General features: G+C 43.6%; 1 protein-coding gene across 2 annotated transcripts in view; it reads left to right on the forward strand.

Annotated features, from left to right (window-relative positions):
• The first annotated feature begins 3,028 nt into the window (after window positions 1–3,028).
• Homer2 (homer scaffold protein 2) overlaps window positions 3,029–12,781 on the forward strand; it is an 87,610-nt gene continuing 77,857 nt past the window's right edge. Inside the window, exon 1 of one of the 2 annotated variants that reach the window (XM_047538799.1) lies at window positions 3,029–3,224. The gene's annotated coding sequence lies outside the window, so the exon portion shown is untranslated. The remainder of the gene's footprint in view (window positions 3,225–12,781) is intronic. The other variant, XM_047538800.1, reaches the window with a different exon arrangement.

Below are 12,781 nucleotides of genomic sequence, written 5' to 3' on the forward strand. Positions count from 1 at the left end.
GAATGGCAAGCATTCTGAGTCCCTGAGCTTGTGCTGAACAAGGTCTGGTCTCCCAGACTTCTAGGGCATTGCTGTCCTACTCATTCCCAAGTATGGCTCTAGTCAAACACCTGTTTGTATTTTCCTAACACTGTGGTTTCAGATTTGGCTTCTACCCTATCTCCTCTCTCTCATGCGTGTTCAAGTAGATGTCTTTGCTTTTTTTAGAAAAAGTAGCCCACCCAGGCAGGCATTTCCTCAGTCAGTCTTTCCCTGTGACAGCATCTCTTTCCTTCTGCAAAGCTAACTCAGCCCTGGACCTCATCCTCTTCTGCTTTTTCCAGGACCATCCACTCTTTATCACATCATCAACCTGTCCCCTACCACTTGCTTCTCTTGCTTAGCCTAAAAGAACACTGGAATCCATTGTCCTACAAAGACTCTCCTTTGCCTTGCCTTAGCCTCTGCCAGTTCAGAATCTCTCTCCTCTTGAAAGAATATCTCTCATGGATCATCTCCTATTGACAACTGGAGCCAGGGAGACTATGGAGATGGTAGATTTTTCCACAAAGGGCAACTGTATTGGTTTTTATGAAGGGACCCTGATAGGGAAATTAAGTAGCCCTCTCTTGGGAAGTTTCCAAGATGATGAAATAATACCAGTAAGGACTGTTCTAGAGGATGAAACTGAGTGCTGAAGCCCCTGGGAAAGCTCTGGAGTGGCACTACTTAACCTGGCCTGGAACTGCCAGGAGAGGAATGGAGGCCACTCTCCATAGAGGCAGCTGCCAGAAACTGGAGAAAAGGAGGAGCATCCATTTCCAAATCTTGTCTGATCTACCCTCTGTCTCATCACTTCAGGGTGAGAGGCTTCATCCCAGAGCGACAGCCACTTTAATCACAGAGCATTTAACCTCACATGGGCTCATGCGTCCATGATCATTCTGTTTCCCACTGACTGTGTGAAGTAGCCAGTGATTCACTACCCCACCTGTTTAGCCTCTTTGCATCTTGCCAAAGTAATGCGGGTGTGCCCTCTCCATGAGTAGAGCAAAAGGAAACTCCCATGCAGGGCTTGGATTACTGCTTGATCCCTCTACATCAAGATTCATCTTCTAGTCCTCTTATCCCACCTGAGCTGGCTCCTGCTCTTTATTCCCCTTCTGCTGACTTCTCTCCTTGACTGTGCCAGGAACACTATCTCCTCAAGTGCTTTGGCTCAGTTCTGGTTCTTGGAATTCAGCTCATGATAGATAAGCTTCCTCTAGGACCAAGTACTCATTAACCTTGGCTCTTAACAGACTCATCTGTGCTTATAGACCCTGGCCAATTTCGTGTATATATAGCTTCACCTATTTACTTACTCATTCATTTAGCAAATATTTGTGGAGGACTATCAGGGACAGTTCTAGGTAGTGGGGATACATTGAAAAGAAAAATAGATATTGGGCTGCAGTTGTAGCTCAATGGTAGAGCACTTACCTAGCATGTGTGAGGCACTGTGTTCAATCCTCAGCACCACATAAAAATAAATAAATGAAATAAAGGTATTGTGTCCATCTACAACTAAAAAATTTAAGAAAGAAAAGAAAAAAGACATGGCTTCTTAAGAGTTTGCAGATATGTCTAGGAGACATTAAATCAATAATTCCACAAATAGATAATGCTACAATAAGTGCAATGAAGAAAAAAAGTAAAGAAGTGCACAATCTCATCCAGGGCATTAAGTAAAACTTTTAAAGGAAGCAAGAGTTTAACTGAGATCCGAAGGATGTGTACGAATTAACAGGCAAGGGAGTTGGGGTGAAAGAGATAAGAGAGGAGAAAAATCTTCCCAGACTGAGAAAATAGCATTTGCAAAGGCTGAAAGAGTGGCCAGTTGGCTGGAGTGCAGAAAGCATGGGGATGGAAGGAGGGGAAAAGGCTGGGGAGGTCAGTGGAAGCCCACTGGGCAGAGCTTTGTAGGCATGTTCAGAGTCTTGGTCTTCATCCCAAGGACAATGGGAGGAAAGCCACTGAAGGATATTAAATAGAAGAGTGACATGATCATATTTGTATTGAGAAATTACTGGCTACAGTGTGGAGTACAGATTAGGAGAGGATTGGTGCTCCGGTAAGAAGACAAGGGAGGTTAGGAGGTGACGGTTGTGGTCCCAAGAGAGATGAGAGTAGGTTTGGGCTGCTGGCCCTTTTCTATTTGCTTGTCCCCTGACATTTTTACAGTCCTCAGGTGCCAGGCTCATGTGAACAGTGTGTTCTCAGCAGAAGATGATCCTGCGGAGGACCCGAGGGGGATGAAGGTTAGGCAAGTCCCAGGGCCAGCCTTTGGTGGGCAATCAGGACCTAAATATGGAAAGGGGATTAAGAGACTGTTTCTCTACCTTATTCTTTTGCCATGCCAAGTTGCCTTGCTCTAAGAGTAAACCCAAGCTTGATGAAACCTCATTAAAATCAGTGACCTTCCATGAGGAAGACCCCATCTTATCTTCATCTAGGGAAGAGCCCAAACCATCTGCTTCAGGGTGTAGTATCCTCCCTGCTGCGTTGCCTTCTAGAATTCCATGTGACAGGCACTTTAAAGCCACCTATCCTGGCAGATTAAGTGGATTTTAAGGAGAGGTATGGATGTGCCCTTTTTCAGATTCTGAAGACCTGAACACTAATCTTAATTTGTGACCTTGGGCAAATTTCTTCCCCTCCTCCTGCCTTCTTCTCTCATCTACAAACTAAAGGTAGCCCCAAAGTCCCCACCAGCTGCTGGAGGGACTTCAGGTGGGATGCACTCGGCACTGCGCCAAGCCCCGAGGTGGGTACGGGGCGGGGATACCCCAACGTGGGGTCTGCAAAGAGAAGGGGGCCGGCGGAGAGGAAAGCAGAGTCTGCGCGGCTGTACCGGGGACGTTGCACGCGCTACCGCGCCCCCGCCTGTTGGTGGCCCTTAGCCTCGGGGCCACGAGGTTACGTAAGGAGCCAGGCAGGGAGCCGGGCGGGAGGGCGGGGCGGGCGCCGCCCGAGCGCGGCTGCCCAGCCCCCGGCGGCCCAACCCCCGCCCCCCGCGCCTGGCGGCGGCGGCGGCAGCAGCGACAGCGGCAGCAGTGGCCGCGCAGCCCGCGGCATGGAGCGGCGCCTGGGCTAAGCCGGGCGCGCACGGGCCGCCGCATGTGCCGCGCGGGGGGCTGCAAGCGGGCGGAGAGCGAGAGCGAGGGCCCCGTCGGAGCGACCGCCGGAGCAGCGCCGGAGATGGGGTGAGTGAGCCCACGCCGTGCTCCCCGAGGGCTGAGGGGCTGCAGCTCTGTGCGCTAGCGCGCAACCCTTGACCGGCCGCCCCCGTCCCTGCTTCCTCAAGCCGACTTATGAGCCTGGGGGGCGCGGACTCTCCGCCCCAAGCTGGGGCCCTTACGCTTCCAGCCAGCCGGTCGCGGGAACACCTGGTAGGGACCAGCACCCTGGCCGGCCTTGGTGCCTCGGCCATTCCGCGGTCCCTGCGCCCCCGGTGCGATCAACTCCAGGGCCTGTGTTTGTGAGTGTGAAAAGCAGTTTGTCGTTCTCCACGTTTGGGTTATGACAAGCAAGATGGAAATCGAAGTTTTCTTGGAAAGGGAACACATCAAATAATAATAAACCTCCAGCGCAGGAGCAGAGGACTTTGAGACATCTTGGAGATGGCTGAAGATATGGGTCTGTCAGGAACCTAGGTGAGGCTTCAGTCTTTGAAACAACTGAGTAGATGTTCAGGGGGGAAGTTGAAATACTCAGTTGAAGTGACTAATGCTTCTAAGTATATGAAGTAATTTAAAAAGCAGGATTGATTTTTCCTCAGTGTCTCCCTGAGCAGTAGGTGCTGTGAGTCAGGGAGCCACTGTGCTAATAACACAGTAACTCCTTATATCTGCTCACCCATGTGAGCACAAGTTGGTGGTATGCTGTCCATATTCAGGGAATGTTTATTGTGCCTGTTTTTCAGAGAAGGAAACTGAGGCCCAAAGTAGTTTGATGCTGTCTTCCACATTGTATAGCTGATTAGCTTTTGGAGAAGTGGGCACTTAGTATATGGTCATGGGCAGAACCAAGGCCTTTGCCTGGTAGTGGAAATGGGGGTAAGGTAGTGAACCAGAGTTCCTGAATCTGTTTTCTGCTGCTGAGTCCAGTGTTCTTTAAACAGACCTTTACAGGACCCAGAGATCAGGTGGGATGGAGGTCTTGCTTTTCTCTTTGGGATGGGTGGGACATTGGAAGGCAAGGGTGTGTGGGAAGGGGCAAGATTATCTGGTGGTCTGACCCAACCTCCGTGGGTCAGTGGCTTTATTGTGCCTTACTCCACATAAGCATCTGGAGTCATTTTACACAATAAGCCTTATCCATGAGGGCTACAGAGTGTTTGGAGGGAGCACAGGCAGGCCAAGAGGAATTTTGAGAAAGGGAGGTATGAGGGCTGTCGGCCAATAGGACATGGACAGGGGAAAGAGAGAGAGGAAGTTTGTTTAAGATGTTGGTTCCCATCCAAGAGACTTCACACATATGGCAGCTGTGGGAGATTTTACCAGAGCTGCGAGTCAGTGTTTCTGTAATATTTCTGTGATTCCTCAGAGGACTATGAAAGAGCTGATCTTTGAGCAGTGGGAACCTTTGAGTTCTCAGATTTCATACTTAAAAAAAATGGGAAGAAGGAATTGGCAAATGTAGGTCTCAAGATGGAAGATAAAAGGAATCTGGTAATTTTAACTCTCTCTCTCTGCCCCTCACCCCTGCCAACACAAAACCAACATAGCACACTTGGTGATGAAAAACAAATATTGAAACTGTGGTTGAGATCAAATAGATCTGTGGATGAAAATGTTTACTTTTAAAACCTTAAAGAAAATGTCACAAAATAATTTTTTGTTTGTGGAAAAACCGGGAGAGTGGCTTGGGGATTTAAACTCAGAACATCTTTCGTGTAATTTTAATATCATTCCATAAATGTATGTTACTCACTTCTTGTTGGTAAGGTTTGTTACTCCTACCTACCTCTACCATTTTTAATAAATCTGCTTCTTTTGTAATTTATGTGAATGTACAAATCATGGTTGTAAATTGAGATTTGATCTAAGAGCAGGATAAGCAATTTAGAATGAGAAGGTGGAGGGAGCCATTTTAACCAAAAATAGAACCAATGTCATCCTTTCTGAGTATTGTGTAGGATGGAGGGGGAAGAACCAAGAAAGGGCAGCCAGTAGGAAACCTTGCTGTGGTTCTACAGCTTTGTCATGGCTCTACTGTGTAGACAGGTCTAGGACTTAAGAAAAAGACAAAACAACAACAATAAAACCCCAAATAATCCTAGTTTACCTCTCCCCACCTGAGATTCCTTTCCTCCTTCAGACATTCACTGCCATTTCCCACTTTTCTTCTGTAAATTGTTCTGCATTAAGCATGTGGTCTTACTGGTGAGTTTGCTGTTATTCCCCAAGGCAACCCATACCTGCTCCCCTTTTCAGACCTCTCTTCCCTCTTCCTTACACACCCTCGACCTCCCTTTTCATGGACAAAATAGCAACCACAGACCAAGGGAAAGTCTTCATCTTCCTGCCATGCCTATAGTCTAGTGTGCAGCTGTCTTTTTCTTCTTCCTGCCTGTTTGCTGGACAGCCAGTCCCTCCTGCTGCCCTAGCAGAGGCCCCTTTTCCTGGTGTAGCCTTTATTCATTCTTACTCATCTTTTCAGAGGATATCTTTCCTTTCTAACTTCCTTTCTCGCCAGAGTCTTTTCCATCAGTTCAGGAGCATGCTTTAGTTCAGCACTGCCCATTAGAATTTTCCATGGTGTTTGAAATATTCTATATCTGCATGGTCCAATATAGTGGCCACCAGTCATTTGTGAAATGCCACTGGGCATTTGAAATGTGCCTAGTGTGATTGAGAACCTGAATTTTAAACTTAGTTTAATTTTAAATCACCACATGTAGTTAGTGGCTACCATATTGGATAACACAACTTTAGCCTCTCCATCTTAAAAAGGAACTCTTCATTCATCCTGCATCCCTCTCCTGCTTCTGTTCCACTTCTTTGTTCCCCTTCTCCTGAAGACATTTCAAAATATATGTCCAAACCCGCCATCTCCACTTTCTTTTCCTACCATTTATTTGTCGTCCTCCATCTACAGTCTGGCTTCTGCCTCCATGTCTGCATAGAAACTGCCAGATCTCTGTCCTCATCTTATTCTACCTCACAGTGGCATTCTTCACAAATGGCCCCTCCCTCCTTGAGACAGCTCCCCTCTCAGCAGCTCTAGCACCACACTCCCCTGACTTTCCTTTTATCTTCCTGATGTTTCCTTTTCAGTCTTCCTACTGGTTGCTCCTTTGTCTCAAATGGTAGGGTTACTTAGGAACTGGTCTTGGTTCCTTTTCTGTGTCAATACTTTCTTTTAAAAAAATTTTTTTTTTTTAGTTGTCAATGGACTTTATTTTATTTATTTATTTATTTGGTGCTAAGATTCGAACCCAGTGCCTCACACATGCTGGGCAAGTGCTCTACCACTGAGCCATGACTCCAGCCCCAAAACTTTCTTCCTAGTTAACTTATTAGCTATCCCAATTTATTCTCCTATCTCCCCATGACTTTATATGTTGGTGACCCTTTCTCATGGTTTTTTGTTTTGTTTTGTTTTGTTTCCCAAACAGACCTTTCTCAGGGCTTCTGATTCTTGTTCATACATGGAGTTCTTGATATTCCTTGCAGTTCTCACCTTCCCTTTTGTTTTCTCCTTCCTAACCTGTGAACCCACTATCCACTTATTTGCTAAGAGTCATCTTTGTTTCTTCCTCCTTACCTCCCATATTCAGTTGGTCCCATGGATTCTACTTCTAGAATAAATCTGGAGAGTGCTCACCTCAACCCATAATCACAGATCCCACTCTAGTCCTGGCCATCATCACTTCCTTCCTGGTCAAACTTCCTAACATACCCTCAACTTCTGCTTTAGATTGCCTCCAGTCCATTCTGCAACCAGGAGCTGTAGTGACCAGCTTTTCAAATTGCAAATCAGATGACCTCATTCTCCTTAAACACCCTTCAGCAGACAAGGTGCTAGCCCCTGCTCCATCTCTAGCTTCCCCTGCCACTCCACCAGTGTCCCTAATTGCATTCTACTAACTCTTGTCCTCCTTTCCTTTTCTTGGCCTGCACAGGGCCCTTGAACTTGCTGTTTCCTCTGTCTGGATATGCACTTTGTCTTCCTTCAGATTTTGGTGTCAGGTTCACCTGCTCTCCTTTCCAACCACCACATTGAGAATACACTTTCCCATAACTCTAACACAGCCCCACCTTTGTATCCTATAGTTGCTTGCCATGACATACCTGTAATTGTTTGGACTTTGTTTACTTATTTATAATCTATTTTCCTTCAACATCAGTGCACCCAGAAGGGTCTTTCCTTTTTCATTATTGTATTTCAACACCCAGTACAGTACCTGGCACCTAATAGACCCTCAGTAAATATTCTTTGATTTAGTGCTTGAATGTGGTGGCAGTCTTGCTTGGATGCTATCGTAGAAGTTGTGATAATTTTTGGATTACCTTTTATATAGCTTGATTAATTAGGAGTAGTATGGGCCAAGAGAGAAAGAGATCACATTTGGATAGTTTTCTTTTAATGTTAAAACAAACCATTTAGGTTTCATTGTGATGTGGGTCAATTTTTGGCTTATCTTCTGTCACCTGGGTATTGGGGTTGCAAATTATTTTTTTGTCCTCCTGTAAAAGGCTGGTAGAAAAGTCATCTTGTCTGCTGTTGTGACTTTTAGCTGATTTTGTCAGCATTTACAAACCAGATCTATTATATTACTGTTTGGCTTCACTTTACACTTATTTATTTTGTTCAGTCAAGATTGTCTTGCAGTGTATGAATGTCACAATCTTGGTAATCTAACACCTCCGGCTGCCTTTCAGTAATCTATACTGATTAACTTTCTTTTGATGTTCATTCCTTCTTTAATTTTCCATTCCTCCTGAATCACACTAAACTATATAGTTCCTACAAATTATGGGGTGTCAGGGATGAGTGAACTAAAATGGATATAGTTTCTGAGATATATTGAAGTGAACTTGTCTTTTCTTGGTCCTGTTGTGGGTTTTTAAAACTTCACTAAGGTTCATTCAATCCCTTCATCTGTAAGGCAAGTGCAGTTCCGGATCCAGAGATGAACAGATCTAGTTAGTTCTTGGTGCTGTAGGGTTTTTATATTGAAAAGTGAGTTAAGCCTCATATACAACTTCATGTTTAAATGCCATGAGTTTAAATGAAATTTTATAATCCATAGGTATAAGAGGTGGTGGTAGGTGCCTATCTCTTTGGAAGAATTTAGGAAAGATGCTTGTGTACACTATGGGGAGGTGCTGGAGTTCTCTTAGCATTTAGGATCACCTTCATTCATTGAGATGACCATCTCCATTAGTATCTAAGTTGGGAAAAAACCACAGAATTTGGAAAGGAGTAGATGCTAACTGAGTATGTATTGAATGAATATTCTCTTTAGCTTTTTTCTTTTTGATTTGTTTTATTTGTAAAATACAGTTTATTAGATAATCATGAGGATAAGGAAGCAGGCTAGAACTTGTGGAGATAGAATAGGTTGTAGATAGGGGATCCATTTGGAAGACGTCACTGAGAAGGAGGCATAACATACCTCAAGGATAAAGAGTGACCCATAAAGGTATTTGAGAAGAGTGTTCCTGCAGAGTGAACTGCAAGTGCAGAGACTCTGAGGCAGGTGCATGCTTGGTATGTTAAGGGATAATAAAGAGGTTGGAGCTGATTAAATGAGAGGGGGATTGAAGGTGAGGTTAGGGAGGTAACCATGGCCAGAACATGTCTTTTGGTTGACTTTTACTTTGGGGAATGCCATCATTCTTGTTGGAATCAGCTCTGAAACTCCTGACCTTGAGAGTTGTTAGGATAGAGTCAAAGGTATATTTCTGCTTGCATAGTCCCCTGAAGGGGCACCTGGAGCAGAGCAGGTGGTTTAGTTTTTTCTAATGGACTCAGTGATTTGTGTAAATTATCAGGTTTGACTTAGAGTCAAATGTATGATCATCCTTAGCAGATCTATCACAGCTCATTCATTACATTTATTTCTAGCTCAGTTTTATGGCCCTGCCTTGTGTTTCTTTTACCTTTTCTCTTCTACCACTAAAGATAGCTTTGCTTTTTTTCCTAATTATAAAACATTACACATTCATACTAAAAAATAACAGCATAAAGGAGGAAGTGAAAATTACTTGTCTTCCCACGTCTTAGGGATAACCCCAGTCAGCATTTGGGTGTCTATCTTTGAAGGCTTTTTCCCATATCGGTGTGACTGTGTGTCTAAATGTATGTCTACACAGAGCAAATGTATTTTTAACACAATGGAATCATCTCATACATCTGTTTTGTAACATAATTTTTTCAACTTAAAATATCTCAAGTGGACATCTTTTCCTGCCAGTAACTATAAAATGCAACATTATTTGAATCCACACCTACTTCTAATTTGTCATTTTACTAAATTTTAGACATCTTTGTAAACCTGTGTAAATCCTTTCTAGAACAAGGCAGGGTATTTTTTTAAAAAGATATTTTTGACAGTTCTTTAACATAGTCGTTTGCTTTAAATGAATTACTGAAGGAAAGAAATGATGGAAGAGACCAAGATCACAATTAACATCAGATAATTTGCAGTGTCTGTAATTTTGGGTGAGTCATCACTCCTTAGTGAATCTTGGTAAGAACATCAAGTATACATCATTGTTGCTAAGGGTGGTAGGTGGATTGAGACCCAACTACTCAAATTGTTTCTTTGTTTGGAAATATCAGGGCAGAGTAATTCTGCTTTAATAATTGGATGAGAAAGTTCTTTGCAAGCTGAGTACCCATGCTCCCAACTAGAAGGCCCCCTTGTGCTTCAAGGGTTCTTTTTCAGGTGTATATCACACCCTTTCCTTCAAAGATAATTCCCTTGGTGACAGGAACATATACACAGAAAGGACATATTTCTTGTTTCGATTGTAAGGAAAATTAAAAATTAAAAATCTTTTTAAAAAATAATAAACCCTGACTTAATTCAGTGAAGTGTCACCTCAGCCAGCATAGACATCCAAAACATTTGGAGAAGCATTTACCTTGGGTGCACACATTGGGGCAGGTGCTCCTTTTCCATTTGACAAAAACTTCCTTCACCTTTGTCAAACATGAAGCAAACAGCAGACAAATAGCACATTTACAATAGAGAAAAGGAATTTTTCAGAATGTCAGAAGTCTCTCGTGTACCAAGTCCTGACCTTATACATTCTGAGAGTTACAATTTGCTTTTTTACCAGTGTGAAAATAAATTGAGCAAAAAGATGCATCATGAGGAGTTGGGGCAAAAAGATCCCAATTTGCCTTAGTTTTGATACCATGGTCTTTTAAGCACTGCTTTTTACGCGTCTGAATTTTCTAGGTATTGCGCATGTAGGCTGCCCCCGGGTTGTATTTATAGGTTTGGAGGTGAGAGCTGGCATCATGAACCAGTTTCCTAGCAGGGTTGGTTCTGTGTGGGAAGAGCGGCAGGATGGAAGCGTCTCTGAATGCATGATGAAGTCTCCAGTAGTTCTGCCACGGAGGTGCTGTTAGTCATATGGTATCATTCTGGTAGAAATTATTTAAATTATATTTCAAATTAGCTTGTTAGAATAAAAATATGCTTGTGGGGAACACATTTAGACATTCGTCAAAGACTAGAGAGTTTTTTTTTAAACATTCTTATTCACAAGCCTGGTTGATAGTCTTCTTATTACTTATTATTCCTCTGAGAATGTTGGGACCATGGACTTTCTACCTCTGTGTAGACAAGCTTAGGATAAGGCATTACCCACAGCCCAAGCAGTTAGCCTGAGAACTGGGTGTTAAAAAGACCTTTGGTGCACAGGTGACTTCTACCCAGAGGAGGGCCGGAGTGGGCTCCCAGCTATGCATGAGGGATGCAGCAGCCCCTTTCTTTGTCCATCCTGGGTATCTTTTATACATACGTGTGTGTGTATGTGTGTGTGTGTATAATATACATAATATATATTGTATATGTATATAATTTAATCATTTGTGTGTGTATATATATATTATATATATTATTATATATTATATATTATTATATATATTATATATATAATATATATGTTATTATAATATATATATATTAGTCGCCAATGGACCTTTGTTTTATTTATTTATTTATATGTGGTGCTGAGAATCAAACCCAGTGCCTCACACATGCCAGGCAAGTGCTCTACCACTGATCCACAACCCCAACCCTCTTGGGGGAATCTTGGTCCACATAACCTGTGAGGTGACCAAGCCCAGACTACCCTTGATAACCTGCAGCTCTTGGGGCATCCTGTTTGTGGGTTATGGGGTTGGGGCTATCCACAGGGGCCTAATTAGTGTGGAATATTGTAGACCCCATTGCCTGTACATTGGATCCCTTTTGGGATCTTTAATTGGGAAAACTTTTAATTGGAGTTGTTCAGATAAATGGAGGTAAAGAAGTGTTGCTTTAGCTTCTGTTGTCCTGGGGGAGGAGGGGTGATGGAGAAGGTCCTCATGGGGAAGAGAATTGGAACCTGTTTCCAAGATGCTGAAAAGGGCAGGAAAAGCAGCTCCCAGTGGAGTTGCACCCAGGCATATTTCAGCTCAGCTGGTGTGAAGCGGAGCTCTCTAACTCCTCCAAGTGGACTGAGGATAGATTTGGCTGTTTCACCCAGAGGTAAATTTACTGTCATGGAGGGTCACCTGCAGGGGACCTGGGAGGGATGTTTAAATTCACACAAGTCCAACCCCAGCTCCTTGGCTGTCAGTGTAAGCTTGGATAAGTCATTTTATTTCTGTTAAGAAGTTTTCTTGTCGGTTCCCCCACCCCACCCATACTGGGCATGGAACTCATCACGGTTTCACTCATGCTAAGCAAGTACTGTACCACTGAGCTGTATCCCTAGCCCAAGTTTCAGTGAGTTTATCTCTTAAGTGGTTGAGATGATTAAATAGAAAATGTGTGTAAGGCATTAATTAAATTAGCACAGCACCTGATGCATAAGTATTAACTGAATGGTGGCCAAGTTTTTTTTTATCATCATCATCCTCATTTTTATTTTGGGTAGGAGGTTGGCTAGTGGCTCTTGGGGTACTTCTGGAGTAGTTGGGATTGAGTACTTCCATCCTCTTATCTTTAATCCCCCCAAGTCCTACCTTGAGTCCTCAGCTACTCTGCACAACTTCCTTTGAGATCACCCACTCATTCCATTCCTGGTCTTGAGCAGTGCTAGAGTTGGCTTCCTATCATCAGGTGACCCAGACAACATGAGGTTTGCCCTCTGAAGTGTCACCTCATATCACTAAGCCTCAGATGGTGCAGGTAGAGTAATGTCACTAGGAAATGTCAAGAGAGCTGACCCATGTATACCAACAGGAAAACTAGTCTGCCAACTGGTTGCTTTCATGGAGAGGTGCAAGTATGGACAGCTGTCTCCAGTTGTGGACATTGGACTAGGAATTTGTATTGCTGTTTGGGGAACCCTTAATTTGATCATTTGTATATTTATTCACTTATTCATTCAAGAAATAGTGATCATCTACCAACAGTGGCCTTGTGTCAGGCATCGGTGTAAGTGCTAGGAACACAGTGATGAACATCTTTGACCCTATGATGTCTACAGTCTAGTGGAGGAGGTGAACATCAAACAGACATTACCTAATATTTCAGCATGGGAGGATATGATACCAGGAGCCATGTGGAGTGTTCGGTACATTTCAG

Source organism: Sciurus carolinensis, chromosome 2 (assembly GCF_902686445.1).
Source record: "Sciurus carolinensis chromosome 2, mSciCar1.2, whole genome shotgun sequence".
NCBI classification, from domain to species: domain Eukaryota; kingdom Metazoa; phylum Chordata; class Mammalia; order Rodentia; family Sciuridae; genus Sciurus; species Sciurus carolinensis.